This window comes from Limulus polyphemus, unplaced genomic scaffold, assembly GCF_000517525.1.
Source record: "Limulus polyphemus unplaced genomic scaffold, Limulus_polyphemus-2.1.2 Scaffold3843, whole genome shotgun sequence".
Taxonomy (NCBI): domain Eukaryota; kingdom Metazoa; phylum Arthropoda; class Merostomata; order Xiphosura; family Limulidae; genus Limulus; species Limulus polyphemus.
Window position 1 is genome coordinate 83,145 of NW_013669453.1, and position 15,480 is coordinate 98,624.

The following is a 15,480-nucleotide window of genomic DNA, read 5'->3' on the forward strand; positions in this document are numbered from 1 at the left end:
CTTGTGTGTATATCGCATATATACATATATATTATTCATACCTTCGGTGTATAGGACGCAAGCAGATTTTGACATCAAATTTCGGAGTAACGAAGTGGGTCTTATAGACCGAAAAATACGGTAAGTCATTTAATTGACTCTCACCTTGTACTTCGCCCTGAAATTCTTTTTTTTTCTTCTAATTCTTCAATATTATTGTCCTTGTGATTCGCCATATTGGAAAATGATATAAGAAAGTTATCTTTACTCATAGAACAGTTCAGTTGTTTAGGCAATTCACAAGTAAAATATTAAAATCCTCGTAAGTTATATTTACACATTTAATGTGATACTTAAGTCGGTATATGAAACAAGAAATAATATTTTCGGTCTTGTAAGACTCACCCGCTGCAACCTCAGAAGAGCAGATTTCGCAAACGTTACTTCTGTTTTTATTCTTGATAAGTGAAAATTGTTTTCTAAGCTTTGGAAGCGATATAATGTTTTTCATTAGACTCATAATGTTTTACTGTTGCTGTTTTTGTAAGAAATAAACACAAATGAAGATTTCATATTTAATTTTGGATTAAAATACGCACTTTTTTTAGTATTTCAAAACATCATTTTTTCAACAAAATTACCAAGGCTATACCCTAGGTATTTTTTCAAACATTTTGTGAAAATTTCTCTTTCATATTATTCGACTAGAAAGATATTCTTGATGTACGCTTTTCGAACTGGAATTCTTTTCATCAAAACTCCCAAATTTTAAGCCTTGATTTGTCACTAATATTCCGAATAGTTTCTATGCAACTTTACTTCTCAAGAAAAAAATCAACAATAAAAAGGTTTCGAAAAATAGGAATTAACAATCAACATTCCCAAATTTAGAAGGCCATTACAACTTATTTCCATATTCGGTCCACCTTTAAGTTTGTTTCTTTTTTTATATAAGTTCTATAGTTCGTAAAAACTACAGTTAGAAGTGACAAGCTGATGTCCGTATTCAGCCACTAACCCACTGCCAACTGTTGGGCTACTCTTTTACCAACGAATAGTGGGATTAACCGTCACTTTATAACCTCCCCTATGGTTGGAAAGAGCAGCGTGTTATAAGGAGATATAATTAACAGCGGGAGTATTAGTATTATTTCGAATATAAATATTAGAAGATGAAGGACTTTAAACGCAAAATACTGTAGCGAATCATATAAAAAACCTTTCTTTTTGTAAACAGTTTAGTCACGTCATACAATACTACAATGATTTTTGAACACCTCAACTGTAAGGTACAATAGCGAACATTGTTATTCATCTATGGTGTAAGCTAATTCAGATGAAACTAACTTCCTTTCCCTTGGTAAGAGAAGCCCAAGAGTTGGTGTTGACTTGCTGTCTTCTCTGTACTCTACCACTTCAAAATAAGGAAAAGCGAGTCCAAGTAGCTCTCGAGCAGATTTACGAGAAATTAAAAACCAACCAACACAACACCTCTAATGTAAATATTTATACTCTGTCATCCAGCGACATATTTTGCACTCTTAGTGTGAAGTAAAAAAACATATATTTGGTAACTATAATTTACACACACACACATATATATATATATAATAAAATTTTTTATAATTTAATTCCTTCTGCATCAAAGTATAATTACTGATCATAAAAGGGAAAGAAAGTTATTAATGTTTTGTTAACAATCGTGACTGTCTAAACCTTTGGGGATCATTTTCGTTAGCTAACATTTTACTGTTTTACTAGAAATAACATGTGTAATATATCTTTAGATATTTTGAACGATTTACTTGTTAACGGAATCATATCTTTTTAAATGAATAAAACTTTTCTGAAAAAGTATGTACGTGATCAAGAAATTTAGAGCCTCAAGGTTTCCATCAGATAAAAGAAAATCTTGAAAAGGTTTAGCAATAGTTTGTGTATATATTATGAACACCTCAAATAAAAGCTCTTCTGTATCATATTATTCTGTGTCACAACCGGGAGTGAATCCTTAGATTTAACATTATAATTCTACAAACTTATGGGTGATATAACAATATAGTAATGTTCTATTTTCATTACTTTCTTAAAGCTTAAAAGGTTTTGGATTGTTCATCAAAATTGCATTTTAAATATCTCCTCAATAGGTCATCAGAATTTTACAATACTATGCAATGTTTCCTTTTATAACAATATCTATGTAATGACTGAGTCACAAGTTCTGGGCATGTTTGTAAATACTATAGCAAAAAGTTTGAATTTCTTATTCTGTCTTCTTCTGATTCTATTTTATTACATGATAACTTAAAAATCAAAACAATAGTGTCAACCAATTTCAATGAGGTGACATAGTTTCAAACGGAGTATCCACATTTATAAGTATTATTAATAACTAGTAGTAATTAAAAAATCATAATTCTAGTGTAAATGATGTTATCATTACCTATTTAATTTAGTTTTCTTACAGAAACTTGGCGTTCCTTTAAAGAACCTAAGTACAGGGTGAAACAGGAATTACCAATCAATAATAAATAAACAATAAATATTAAGTTGGAACTTTGTCTATTGAAGCACTGTATTAAAAAAAACCACAAGCAAATAAGTAAGGAAACAACTTTTTAAAAAAGGAAGTAAATATAGAGATTGCTAATATCAATCCTTCAAAAACAATGCAAACAAAATAGTAGGGATGACATTTGCACCATCCCTACAATTTCGCAATTTCTAAATAATGAAGTTAATTAATGAAGTTAATAAACGTAACATAATAAACTTAAAAAAAACCAAAAACCTTACAAAACCAAATATGGGCATCAAATGAGAATAAATATTTAATATTATTTAAAATAAGAAAGAATAACTTTTCAAGTGATCTTTTTCTATTTACTATATAGCTTAATTATGCATTTGACAGAGTAAAGGATAAATCTGAAATGAACAAAAGAGGTACGTGTTATTTTAATTTGGATTTCTGATTGAAAAGTTTGTTTGGATACACAGTATTTCAAAGAAATCTAATGCAGTCATAAACTAAATGGATTCAGCATGATGTAAATGTAGTTATTTTATGTAGTTTTCATCATCAATAGGTTAAAATTACATTTTTCGATTTCCATTTACATCAAAGATTTGAGATATTATATTACAATCAATTTTACTTTCTTAGAGTGTGCAGTTAGACTTCAAGTAAATAAACAAAAATCAGACATGATTTTAATATTTTTTGAAAATAAACTTTGGTAACAGTGAAATACAATGTTACGTTTCTCCACTATTATATCTTTAAAATATGCTACATGATTTACTCTGAATCGATCAACCCAGTCTTTAGAAGATATAAGAAGGTCAGTTTTTCTGATAGAACGTTTGGATAATATCATTTTTAACCATTGTCCTGAAGAAAGTCATCATTCAGAAATTATACTTTTTCTGAAACAAAATGGACATATGCACTTAATTAATTACTAACAACGTTAGTATTCTGATCTTTTACCAGAAATGCTTTTGTACTGTAGAAATAAAAATAAATAACAAATATCTAGTCAGTAAGTTTAATTTAACAGTTCGAATTATAATAATCTATAATTTCCTTTATTGAATCTGATTTTAATTTCTTCCTGGATGATCAAACGAGTCTTTTCAATGCATAAATAAAATCTTTGCAATTAGAACTTCAATGAACAACATAAAGAAAGTATTAAAATAAAATTATTTTTATCAAATAGAATGATTTTGTAAATAATTGACAGCTTTGTGAAACAGAAATTTGTGTCTAAATTGACTTAACTTCACCCTGTTCTTTTGGAGCAAACCTTATATTAATATGTTCCTTTGCTTCAGATTTTCAGTGGTGTCCAGCCTGGCAGCTGTGTGGGCATGCATGGTACCATACTTCACGACCTAGGATCCGTATGGTGTCCTCCCTATTAATTGTTGATGACCCAGGTTGTCCAATTGTGTGTATACACAGTGAGTTGGGGTGGAGATGGAAAGCGTGGGTTCTTGATATGTCCCCTTAACGTTGGTCCATATTTGTACCATCCAGGAGGAACCATTTCATCTTCACTGGCCTCCAGAGTAATCCAAAAATAGAATTAAAACTTTATGTTCAGTCATTAGAAGCATTTGTTGCAAGTCCAAAAACATTAAGCTATGTTTGACGAAAAATATGTATCTTAGAGCTTTATATATATATCTGTCCATAGATGGCGTATTCTTGATAAAAAATTCTATTATCTGCTGCTAACTAAAGTGTAGTAAGTGAAAAGCATGGGTTTCATAAATGCCCCATAAACGTTGGTTCATTGCTCTGGGATACTTGTACCATCCAGGAAGAAGCATTCCATCTTCAATGGCCTTTCCTATACATATAAAAATATAATTAAAACATTCATTTTAATCATTAGAAGCATTTGTTGTAAGTACAAAACATTAAGTTATGTTGGGCAAAAAATACGCATTTTAGGGCTTTTCTTATTTGTCAACATTCCATCATAAAAAAAAAAGATCTATTATCTTCTGTTAGTCAAAGTGTAGTAAGTGGATTTATTTTTGAAAACTATTATTATTATGAGAATTTCTTTCATAAACTGGTAAGATGTGACACAAGCAGCTAATAAAATCCCTCTGATTTTCAGTCCATACTAAGGTAATGTCAATATGTCATTTTGGTTGTTAATTAAAGTGCAATATTAAATCAAGTTTTGTTTATTACATATATTGGAAGATAGGCAATGTATTGCACTTTGACAAGTACAACTATTAATGAATTATAAACATACATTCACCAAGGAAAAATGGGACAAATTTATGAAATTAGGATTGAGTAACTTCTCACACCATTTTTATGTTTCTCGTTATTCAAATCTATTGTTTTCTTTCTAATTAATGCAAGAGAAATATCACTATTATACTAATTTTAGTTAGAAAATATGATGTATTTCAAATTTGTTTTTGTTTTCATTTTTAGTATTATTTCACCCATCATATTGCTACATATTCACAGTGATCACGTTATACAAAGTATCGAAACCTCACTGTGTATATTAATCATTAATAATAAAATGATTATTTTACAAAGAAAATTAACAAGGATTTTAATTTCTTCTGAGACCCGAATTGTTTAAATAAAATCTCCTAAACTGATTTGATGTGTGTCCTATTATAGAAATATGGCTGTAAGGTTAGGTAGTTAATAGAATGTCCCAGATAAATATATTCTCAGATAATCGGATATTTTGGATTTAAGGCCTAAGAAAGGAAATTTTGTATGAAGAAAATTGTTGTAATGGTTAACATACAAACAGATTCATAAAAAAAATTTAAAAAGAATATGACTACTATATTTCTGTCTTCAAGTATCGATAATTGACCATTTTCACAAACATTCTGGCATTATTTTCCAAAACTCTACCTTCTGTATGTCTGCTAGGAGCTTCTCAATATTCCTCTAAAGTTAAATAGCAGCTCTGTATCACAAACAATATTTTTATAAAGATAAGTGATTAAAAATAACAGGTCTTTATCATCTATTACAATGGTACATTTTGACATATGTACCTTTAGAGTTAAAGGATTCCTTTTTTTAAAAATAGGGAAACAGTGAAGCCCTTGATGAAATTGCTACCACTGATGTGACTGTTACCGATAATAGGACAATTCCCGTTGAAGGTGGGTGGTGATGAGTATCTGTCTTCCCTCTTGTCGATCTCTTCAAAATTGTGTATTGCTAGCGTAGACAGACATGGAGTAGATATGTGTGAAATCCAAGAACACAAGCTGACTAATTGTAAAGCTAGATAGATAATATTTATTATTTTAAGTTTGTTACAGATAATTGCAATATAATTGAAGTATTTTAAATAATCTGTGTAGGCGCAAAGTAACGTTTCATTCTTTAAGATCGGCTGCGTTGCGTTAAATACTTGTCTGAAGTGCCTTCTTACATTTTGGTAACAAACTTCAAATGAGCTGAAACTTGAAACTAATGTAGAAAATTACTACATAAAATTCAAGGACCTGTTGTTTTATCTATAGCGCTCACGAATCGTTCTCTAACATTCACACATAACTCACTAAAGTACTGTTATGTATGACAAACTGAACATTTTACTTGGATAAATCCCAAAGTATTTTCCTAGGTAGTTAAGTAGTTAGGATGCAGATAACGTTAGAAGATTCGCGATAAACAAATCAAAACAAACAACCTTTTCATCAAAACTGATAATGTGTAGTTCTGACTTATTTCAAGTTTTCAAATCAACTTAGTCTATCATTAAAACTGGTCTTTGTTAATACTTTTCAACGTATAAGTTTGGATTATATTTTCTCATTATTTTTTATTTTTATTTATTACAATAAGACAACTCTTCATATTATGTGAACAATGATAACTGTTTTGAAGTATTAGAAGTTTTCTTCTGCAGCTAAAATTTATATGTTTTGCCAGCAGAAACGTAAATAATCATCCTACTGTTGGTTTGGACAATATACTATTTCCATAATCTCAAGAGAAATAATTTTATGATCTTCGAAAGGCTCAGCAACATTGCATTTGTTTGACCTGTTGAAAGACAAAGTTCACCAGTGTGATATCTACGTTGTATCCACAGCCGGGAACTAATCATTAACGTTCTTTTCTTTTAAAAAAAAAGGAAAGCACTCTTCCTCAGACAGTGATGATTTTCTTAAACATTTTCAACGAAGGGGGATTTCTTAAAAGAACACTAGAAGAAAATAAATAAATATAAGTTGCGTATGTGAATCTTTTAAAAACAATAAACTTGTCTGCTTGACTGTAAGAAAATGAAATATGCGAAAAACTGAAAACATCATTGTGAGTTACTTTAACAATTTATATTAACAGTAATTTCTTCAAATATAACTGTGAACTGAGTTTTGCAAATATTTAGGCCGTTAAAATTTCTGTATTTACTAGTATATGTACATGTGATAAGGAAAAAAATGAATATGTCATGATATAAAATACTGTTTGGTTTAAATATTAGTGATTAATTTATATTTGTGAGTGAATACTTTATTATTTTTAGTTTTGTTATAATAAGAGTTAAAAGCAGACGATTGTAGAAGGTTTAGTTAGTAACTAATTGGTGTCGAGAGTATAGAAAGTGGCCAGACGACTATGTAATAAAGATATAAATAACGTGAGAAGAGCGAGAAGCAGCAGACAGACAACAATAGATGGATAATAGTAAAAGAGCATATAGCTGTGTGAAGTTAAGTACCGTAGATGTGATAGGCCTAACGTTTAATATGTTAGAGTGAAACTAACAGTATAAAAATAGAGAAGAAGGATAATTTTATTCCGTCAAAGCGTGGATCTAAAGTAATTGAATCAGCATGGGTACACTTTGACAAAAGGAACAGAGGATCTTCAGAAAAAAAAAAGACCAAACGAATTACGGTAACTTGCGCTACAACTGTAAGTAAATAACACACACGATACTAGTAGTAGCTCGATAGTAATATAGAGAAGATAGTTCGACTTGTCAACTGAAATTCTAAAGTTATTGAATAGGCCTAAGTGGACTTTTGACAAAAAGAAGAGAACTATATATAAATAGTGTTTATGCTATGCCTGTAATCTCTATAGTGTGAAGACTTTGTTGTACATACTTGTTCCGAGTATATATTATTTGAAAACAAGTAAAGTGTGTACTGTTTATTCATCGTCGAATTTATCCCTAACAAGTCACAGACACCTACTGTAGAAGAATCCTAAGCCCAACAACAACATAGTATATATATTTACACTATTAAGAAATATAAGAAAAAGCCATTTATTTCGACAACTGGCAAAAGAAGAACTTATATATATATATATTTGTTCAAAATCTGACAGAATACTTAAAAAAATCGTACTGAAACAACTCATCACAAGAATATGCATTACTGAGGATACTAATTTATTTCTGTGAGTTAATCATCTCTTTAAAATGATAAACAATAAATGTCAAACCAATCTGCCATTTACTTCACAACTGAATAACGAGATATTCCTATGTCACGAAATTCCAACACTGTTTTGTAACTGTGGAAACTTTCAAGTCATAGCCGCACTAGACGTGGTGGGAATTTTGGTTTACAGAAGTTAAATTTATGGGAACAACCAGAGATGCTCAGAAATATTTTTTCTCATCATCCAGCTTCGTGGATAGGGTATTATTATTTGTTAGAGTTTGTGTCAAACGCTATACTTGAGGTGTTGGTATACACTGGGGAAGCCGCGAGAAGAAGAAAAAAACAGAAGAAGAGGAAGGGGAGGAGTCATAGTACCGCCTGGTTTTGTAGTTCTGTCGATGTGTGTATTGTTTCTGTTGGTGTGTGTGTTGTTACTGTAGGTGTGTGTGTGTTGTTACTGTAGGTGTGTTTGTTGTTTCTGTAGATATGTGTGTTATTACTGTAGTTATGTGTGATGTTATTGTCGGTGAGAGTGTAGTTACTGTCGGTGTGTGTTGTTACTATAGATGGGTTTGTTGTTACTGTAGATATGTGTGTTGTTACTGTAGGTGTGTGTTGTTACTGTAGGTTTGTTTGTTGTTTCTGTAGATATGTGTGTTGTTACTGTAAATATGTGTGTGTTGTTACTATAGATGTGTTTGTTGAGTAACAACACACATATCTACAGAAGGTAGATATGTGTGATGTTATTGTCGGTGAGAGTGTAGTTACTGTCGGTGTGTGTTGTTACTATAGATGTGTTTGTTATTACTGTAGATATGTGTGTTGTTACTGTAGGTGTGTGTGTTGTTACTGTAGGTTTGTTTGTTGTTTCTGTAGATATGTGTGTTGTTACTGTAAATATGTGTGTGTTGTTACTATAGATGTGTTTGTTGTTACTGTAGGTTTGTTTGTTGTTTCTGTAGATATGTGTGTTGTTACTGTAAATATGTGTGTGTTGTTACTATAGATGTGTTTGTTGTTTCTGTAGATATGTGTGTTGTTACTATAGATGTGTTTGTTATTACTGTAGATATGTGTGTTGTTACTGTAGGTGTGTGTGTTGTTACTGTAGGTTTGTTTGTTGTTTCTGTAGATATGTGTGTTGTTACTGTAAATATGTGTGTGTGTTGTTACTATAGATGTGTTTGTTGTTTCTGTAGATATGTGTTTTGTTACTATAGATGTGTTTGTTGTTTCTGTAGATATGTGTGTTGTTTCCAGCGTGAGAGGTTTTGTGGTATTAACTGGAGTTATCAGTGAAGCAACCAATTACAAGCGGCATTATCTTTTCTAGTTATATACATTTATTGAATACTTACCTGCACGATTCACGCTATTTTTTTTTAGCCTGGTCGTATGGGCACAGAGGTTCTAAACATATTTTAGAATGAAATAAGGTTTTACTTAAAGATAAATAAGAACTTTACAGGGGGGGGGGGACAGGGACCAAATCTAATGCCCATGAAAATTTGGTAAGTGGAGAAAATCCATTGGTAGGGCGCTGAATAATCAACTGTACCAGTGCTCGTTGCTATAAGTATGAGAGATCGGGTGGTTAGACAGTCAGGGCGTATATTGTGTTAATAGGATAGATGTAATTTGGCTAAGATTTGGGGGTGGCGGCGAGAAATGGGAACTGTTTGGTTTTGGACTCTCTGCATACTGTTACATTGTTCATGAGACAAGTTGGCCGTTACCATAGTGTATTATTGGTCGTATGTAGGGTTTATATATATTGTCATAAAATGTTTTGGGTCGGTACGCCCTGGTTGTGCCACCGATTTTTTCTGTGTATTTTAGTTATAATTATCCGAAAATGTCTGACTTAGTTAATCTATTATTAAAAGTTATGCCTAACAATTTAACGGCTCGTGAAAATTTTACAACTCTAAGACTAATCTTCATATAGTGTTGGCGTGTATAACATAAGTGTGGTGTTTCGAAATTTCTTGTACTCACACAATCATCCCATATTTAACAGCAAACAACAACAACAACAACAAAAAAAAACCACACGCAGGACTGATGCTATTAATTTAATTTTGTGAATTATTTAGCCGAACAAACTGTTTAAATAAAAAATCAAAGTGAAATCCGAGTTACCATCTGTCACCGAGTTAAATTCCAACCATCGTTATTAACGTCACAGAAGAAGTAATATTTTAATAGTTGTGTGTATTTATTGGAATATATTTACATGTTAGCTTGAATCCAGTTTTTAATGATTTTTCTTTTTACTTATCTTACATTTTCTTACCACTTTCGCCAAATTTTGTTAGCAGTTAAATCTAATCAAAACAAGTGTTAAGTTTGTTACAAGGATATGTGTGCTAACCGTCCTCAATTTTGGACTGATAAATTAGACAGAATTCGGTTAATGAAAAGCATCATCTATCAATTTTTGGGAGACTTTGTTCAAATAGAGTGACTTGACTTTCACTGTTGTAAAAGTACACACGGTTCTCAAGTTCTGATCGCAATTTTACGACAAACAGAAAAAAGTTATAAAAATTATTTATAAAGTATATATTAATACACCGTTAGATGGAGCTTTTTTTCATCACGAGTCCACAGAGAGCATGGAGGCAATATGGCCTTAATGATTTTTTTTAGGGGAAGGTTGAAAAAATAATATTTAACATTTATTTTAATTGCAAATATTGAATGACAGTTATTAACATGTTGAAGCTTGATAGCTGAAACAACTTTTACCTAGATTAACAGCAGGTACTGATTAACTAAGGTATTTTTTAAAGTTCAATAACAACGATTATCGAACTTAAGTAAGTTGTGTTTAGTTGTAACTTGCAGTATAAGTTATAACTGTTGTAGCAGAATGAAGTTATAAAGTAATTGAAATTACGTGATACATCGTTCGTAGGTTAAGAATTAATTATAACAGTGGGGTTTTTTAATGTGGTTCTTGAACGGATAAATCAAATACTTATTATTACTTTAGAGAGAAAAAAATATGGAAATAATTGAAAATAAAACATTATTTAATTTTGTATTTGAAATCAATGGAAAAATTAATCTAGGCCATAAAAGGTTAATAGCTAACATAGAAATGAGAATTCAATTTCACAATTATATAATTTTTATATTTCTTATATAAAATTTAAGCAGCCTACATTTTAAATGGGGCTAACTACATTGTTAAAAGGGTTTTGCTGCTTGTAATTTTGTACATTGATTGAAAGGAAAACATTTTAGAAATAATGCGAGTTCCTAGAAAAAAAAATATTGAAATATATTGATGTTATTATTAGTGTTAAAGTTTTCATGAGTGTTCTTATTTTTGGATTATGCAGTACTAGTTAGTACTGTGCTAATAACAATGTTTATAGACTAATATTTTACTACGCCTAATTTTAGTTTCATTAGGCGTAATTACTAATATTAATATTTTTTACAAGGATATTGTGAACAGCGTATGTGTTTGGCCCACATAAAAATAAATAAATACATAAGATGACCAAACCACTGGTAACAGTAATGTTATTATTAATAAGTTTTGTAGAAGTTTAGCTAAGCCTAATGTTATCCTATAGTTATAAAAAGCTGCATGAGTGGTTTAACAATGGTATGAACAACTAGATTCTGAGATTTTGTTTAATCATTGCAACATTAGAAATTAATGCATCATTGGTTACTCAGAGACATTGTTACATATAGAGACATGAGTTAGTAATGTTATCCTATTAGTATTAATCAAGTGAAGGTACATTGTTTAAGTATCTTAACTTTAAGTTTAAATTAAGTTCTAAGACAAGGCTGTGATGATCAAATATCTGTCATTGTTAGGGTTAGTAATCCTCTTTTTTTTTAACTACTAGATAACAGTTGATAACTAATATGCTTCAGCTGTTGCTGTCTTCATGGAAATATTGAGAAGGATTTATTCTGTAATGTTGATGGCTGAGATTCTATCCCAGTCTTCTGGGTTCTCCCCTATTATGATTTGAATTAACTTCTTTGAATGTTTTCAAGAGGGTTTTCCAGCTTCTGCTGACTTCTGTGCAAGGCTGCTTAAATGTATTATTAGTTATATAGATGTAGAAGGCTTCTTTTATCTTTTGTTTTATTGTTTATGGTTCATATCCTGTTATTTTAGTATTATTTTAAGTTATTGCATGTCTTCTGCCTGTTACAGATATCCTGTTATTTTAGTATTATTTTAAGTTATTGCATGTCTTCTGTCTGTTACAGATATCCTGTTATTTTAGTATTATTTTAAGTTATTGCATGTCTTCTGCCTGTTACAGATATCCTGTTATTTTAGTATTATTTTAAGTTATTGTATGGTCTTCTGCCTGTTACAGATATCCTGTTATTTTAGTATTATTTTATTTTATTGCATGGTCTTCTGCCTGTAACAGATATCCTGTTATTTTAGTATTATTCTAAGTTATTGTATGGTCTTCTGCCTGTTATAGATATCCTGTTATTTTAGTATTATTCTAAGTTATTGTATGGTCTTCTGCCTGTTACAGATACTGTTGTTATAGTTTTCTCTTTGTGTAATGCTTCTGATTTCTAACTTTTGTTGGTCTTTTCAAAGCATTCAAACAAGATGGTTCAAGTCCTAAGGGAAAACCACAAGTGAACAGATAACACCTAAGCAATTCTAACAAGAAGATCCAGGATTGAATCTCAACTATTATGACAAGAAGATCCAGGATTAAATCTCAGCCATTATGACAAGAAGATCCAGGATTGAATCTCAGCCATTATGACAAGAATATCCAGGATTAAATCTCAGCCATTATGTCAAGAAGATCCAGGATTATATCTCAGCCATAATGATAAAAGAAAGATTTCTCATCAGGACCTAACTGAATACAACATAACATTAGAGGAAAAAAAGGGGCCTTTTGGTCCACTCAGGTTGTTGTGTCTACTAAATTAAACTAAACACTGAAAACTCAAAGCCAGCCATTATCATTTAAATGTTTATCACGTTTTCTCTTCAACTTCATTAGATTAATTGCATCTACTATATCTGAAGACAACTTGTAACAAAGGCCAACCACCACTTAAAAAATATACCTGTAGTTGTATGTGGTGTCAGTACTTACAGGTTCCAACTATTAGAGAATCATTCATTCTCTATGCCATAAGTTAGCATAACATAATGTTTGGGGCTGTCCTATCCTCTAAAGTAAACTAAAACTATTAAATAAGTAAATTAAAAAATACATAAATAAAAATCTTAAACCCAGCCCTTATCATTCATATAGTTCTCTCTTAAATTCACTTAAATTTACTGCCTTCACAACATCTGAAGGCAACCCATTCCAGAGGCTAACTACCTTGTTAGAAAAATAAAACTGTCTTAGCTGAAGATGACTCCTACCTTTCCAGAATTTATATTTATGTCCCCTAGTCAATCAGATCCCCTCTAACTCTTCTTTTTTCAAGAGAAAACAATTTCAGAGATCTTAATCTCTCTTCACATGATAACCCCTTCCACCCCAGGCACCATTCTAGTAACCCTCTTCTGAACCCTTTCCAACAATTCAATGTCCTTCCTAAGATAAGGATTCCAGGACTGAACACATTTCTTGATGTGGCTTGACCAGTGATGTGTACAATGAAATTATAACCTCTTTAGACTTGTATTCAATATTTCTGTAAATACAACCTAAAATCCCTACCACTAACAACAGCAAACTTCCTGGATGGCTTAAGAGACTAATCAACCATTACACCAAGTTCCCTTTCTTTTATGGCACTGTTGAGGTTATTCCCATCAAAATTATACTTATAATTCAAATTATGATAACCTGCAGGCATCATCTTGCATTGATTATAATTTAAACCCATTTGACATTTATTTACCCAACTAACTAAATGATCTAAATTCTTTTGTAAATCAGCAGCATCCTCTTCACAGCTAGCAACATCCAAGACCTTAACATTATCAGCAAATTTAAGTAATTTATTGACCATTCCTTCATCTTTGTCATTGGTATAAATCAAAAAGAGCAAAGGTCCTAAGACTGAGCCCTGAAGTACCCCACTTGTGACATTAATTCAGCTTGACTGAACTCCAGTTATAACCCTCTGCTTTTTACCATCCAGCTACTCTTCAATCCAATTAGTTAACTTATCCTCCACTACTTGTCAAAATCTTTTTGAAAATCCAGATACACCAAATCTACACCCTTACCCTCATCTACATAACCAGTAACCTTTTCAAATAATGTCATAAGATTTGTAAGGCAAGATTTTCCCTTGGTGAAACCATGTTGATTATCCAATAAAATTCTAAACTTTGTTAAATGGCTTTGCAAAGCATCTTTTATCAAACTTTCCAAAACTTTTCCCACAAGTGATGTAAGACTAATGGGCCTAAAATTACTGGGACAATTTTTATAACCTCCTTTGAAAAGAAATAACTTCTAATCCTCTGATACTTGCCCACTATTTAAGGCATTAGAAAAAATATATCCAGTTCTTAACCTCCTTCAATACCCTTGGGGAAATATTATCTGGCCCAGGAGCCTTATCATTCTTTAAACTTCACAGTTTGTTTTCTTAACAAGCTCAGAATTAATGCAATTGTCGTATTTGACTTTGTTTTCATCTATCAACTGTTAAAGATATGAAATATTGCTAAAATCTTTGTTAGTAAAAACTCGAGAAAAAGCAATTTAATAACCCAGCTAACTGATAATCATCAGATACAAGCCTTCATTTATCAACCCTCAAGGGTCCTACCCCCATCCTAACATTATGTTTACCCTTAATAAATGTAAAGAAATCCTTACTGTTAATTTTGATATTTTTAAAAGGTTGGCTAGTTGATAAATTAGGACAGCAAAAAGGATGTATGAGCAGTTATTAGACACTATAATACAAGACTACATCAGCAGCGTAAGAGACGTCACATCAAGAATATATCAAATATCCAATAGCAATAGTAAAAAAAGCAAATGTTGAAGAAATGAGACAAGATTTATCTGTCATGAATTAGGCAGCTGAATTATTTGGAGACAAATCAAATGAGGAAAAGTGTGGCTGTAAGTAAAAAACTAGGTTGGTTCACAAAGGGTGTAAGAGATAAAATTAAAGAAAAGTATCACAGATTTAAGAAATGTAAATTGATTGGTATGATGGGAGATTTAGAAGATTATAGATCAAGACTAGCTCTATTACTAGATGTCACATCAAGAATATATCAAATATCTGAATTGTTACACTGCTGATGTAGTCTTGTTATTATTGTGTCAAATAACTATAGCTCTATTACTATCAGATATTTGATATATTCTTGATGTGATGTCTGTTACACTACTGGTGTAGTCTTGTTATTATAGTGTCTAATAACTATAGCTCTATTACTATCAGATATTTGATATATTCTTGATGTGACATCTGTTACACTGCTGGTGTAGTCTTTTTATTATAGTGTCAAATAACTATAGCTCTATTACTATTAGATATTTGATATATTCTTGATGTGACATCTGTTACACTGCTGGTGTAGTCTTGTTATTATTGTGTCAAATAACTATAGCTCTATTACTACCAGAT

The 15,480-nt window shown here is 31.1% G+C and overlaps 2 long non-coding RNA genes across 5 annotated transcripts in view; one reads left to right on the forward strand and one right to left on the reverse strand.

The window, feature by feature from the left end:
- LOC111088478 overlaps positions 1–15,480 on the reverse strand; it is a 19,896-nt gene that overhangs the window by 3,288 nt on the left and 1,128 nt on the right. The window contains exon 2 of the long non-coding RNA XR_002612990.1: positions 13,020–13,028. This is a non-coding gene — a long non-coding RNA (uncharacterized LOC111088478). The remainder of the gene's footprint in view (positions 1–13,019; positions 13,029–15,480) is intronic.
- The window catches only part of LOC111088477, a 10,764-nt gene continuing 5,812 nt past the window's right edge, over positions 10,529–15,480 (forward strand). Inside the window, exons 1-2 of one of the 4 annotated variants that reach the window (XR_002612987.1) lie at positions 10,529–10,724; positions 12,503–12,831. This is a non-coding gene — a long non-coding RNA (uncharacterized LOC111088477). The remainder of the gene's footprint in view (positions 10,725–12,502; positions 12,832–15,480) is intronic. The other 3 variants (XR_002612986.1, XR_002612989.1, XR_002612988.1) reach the window with 3 other exon arrangements.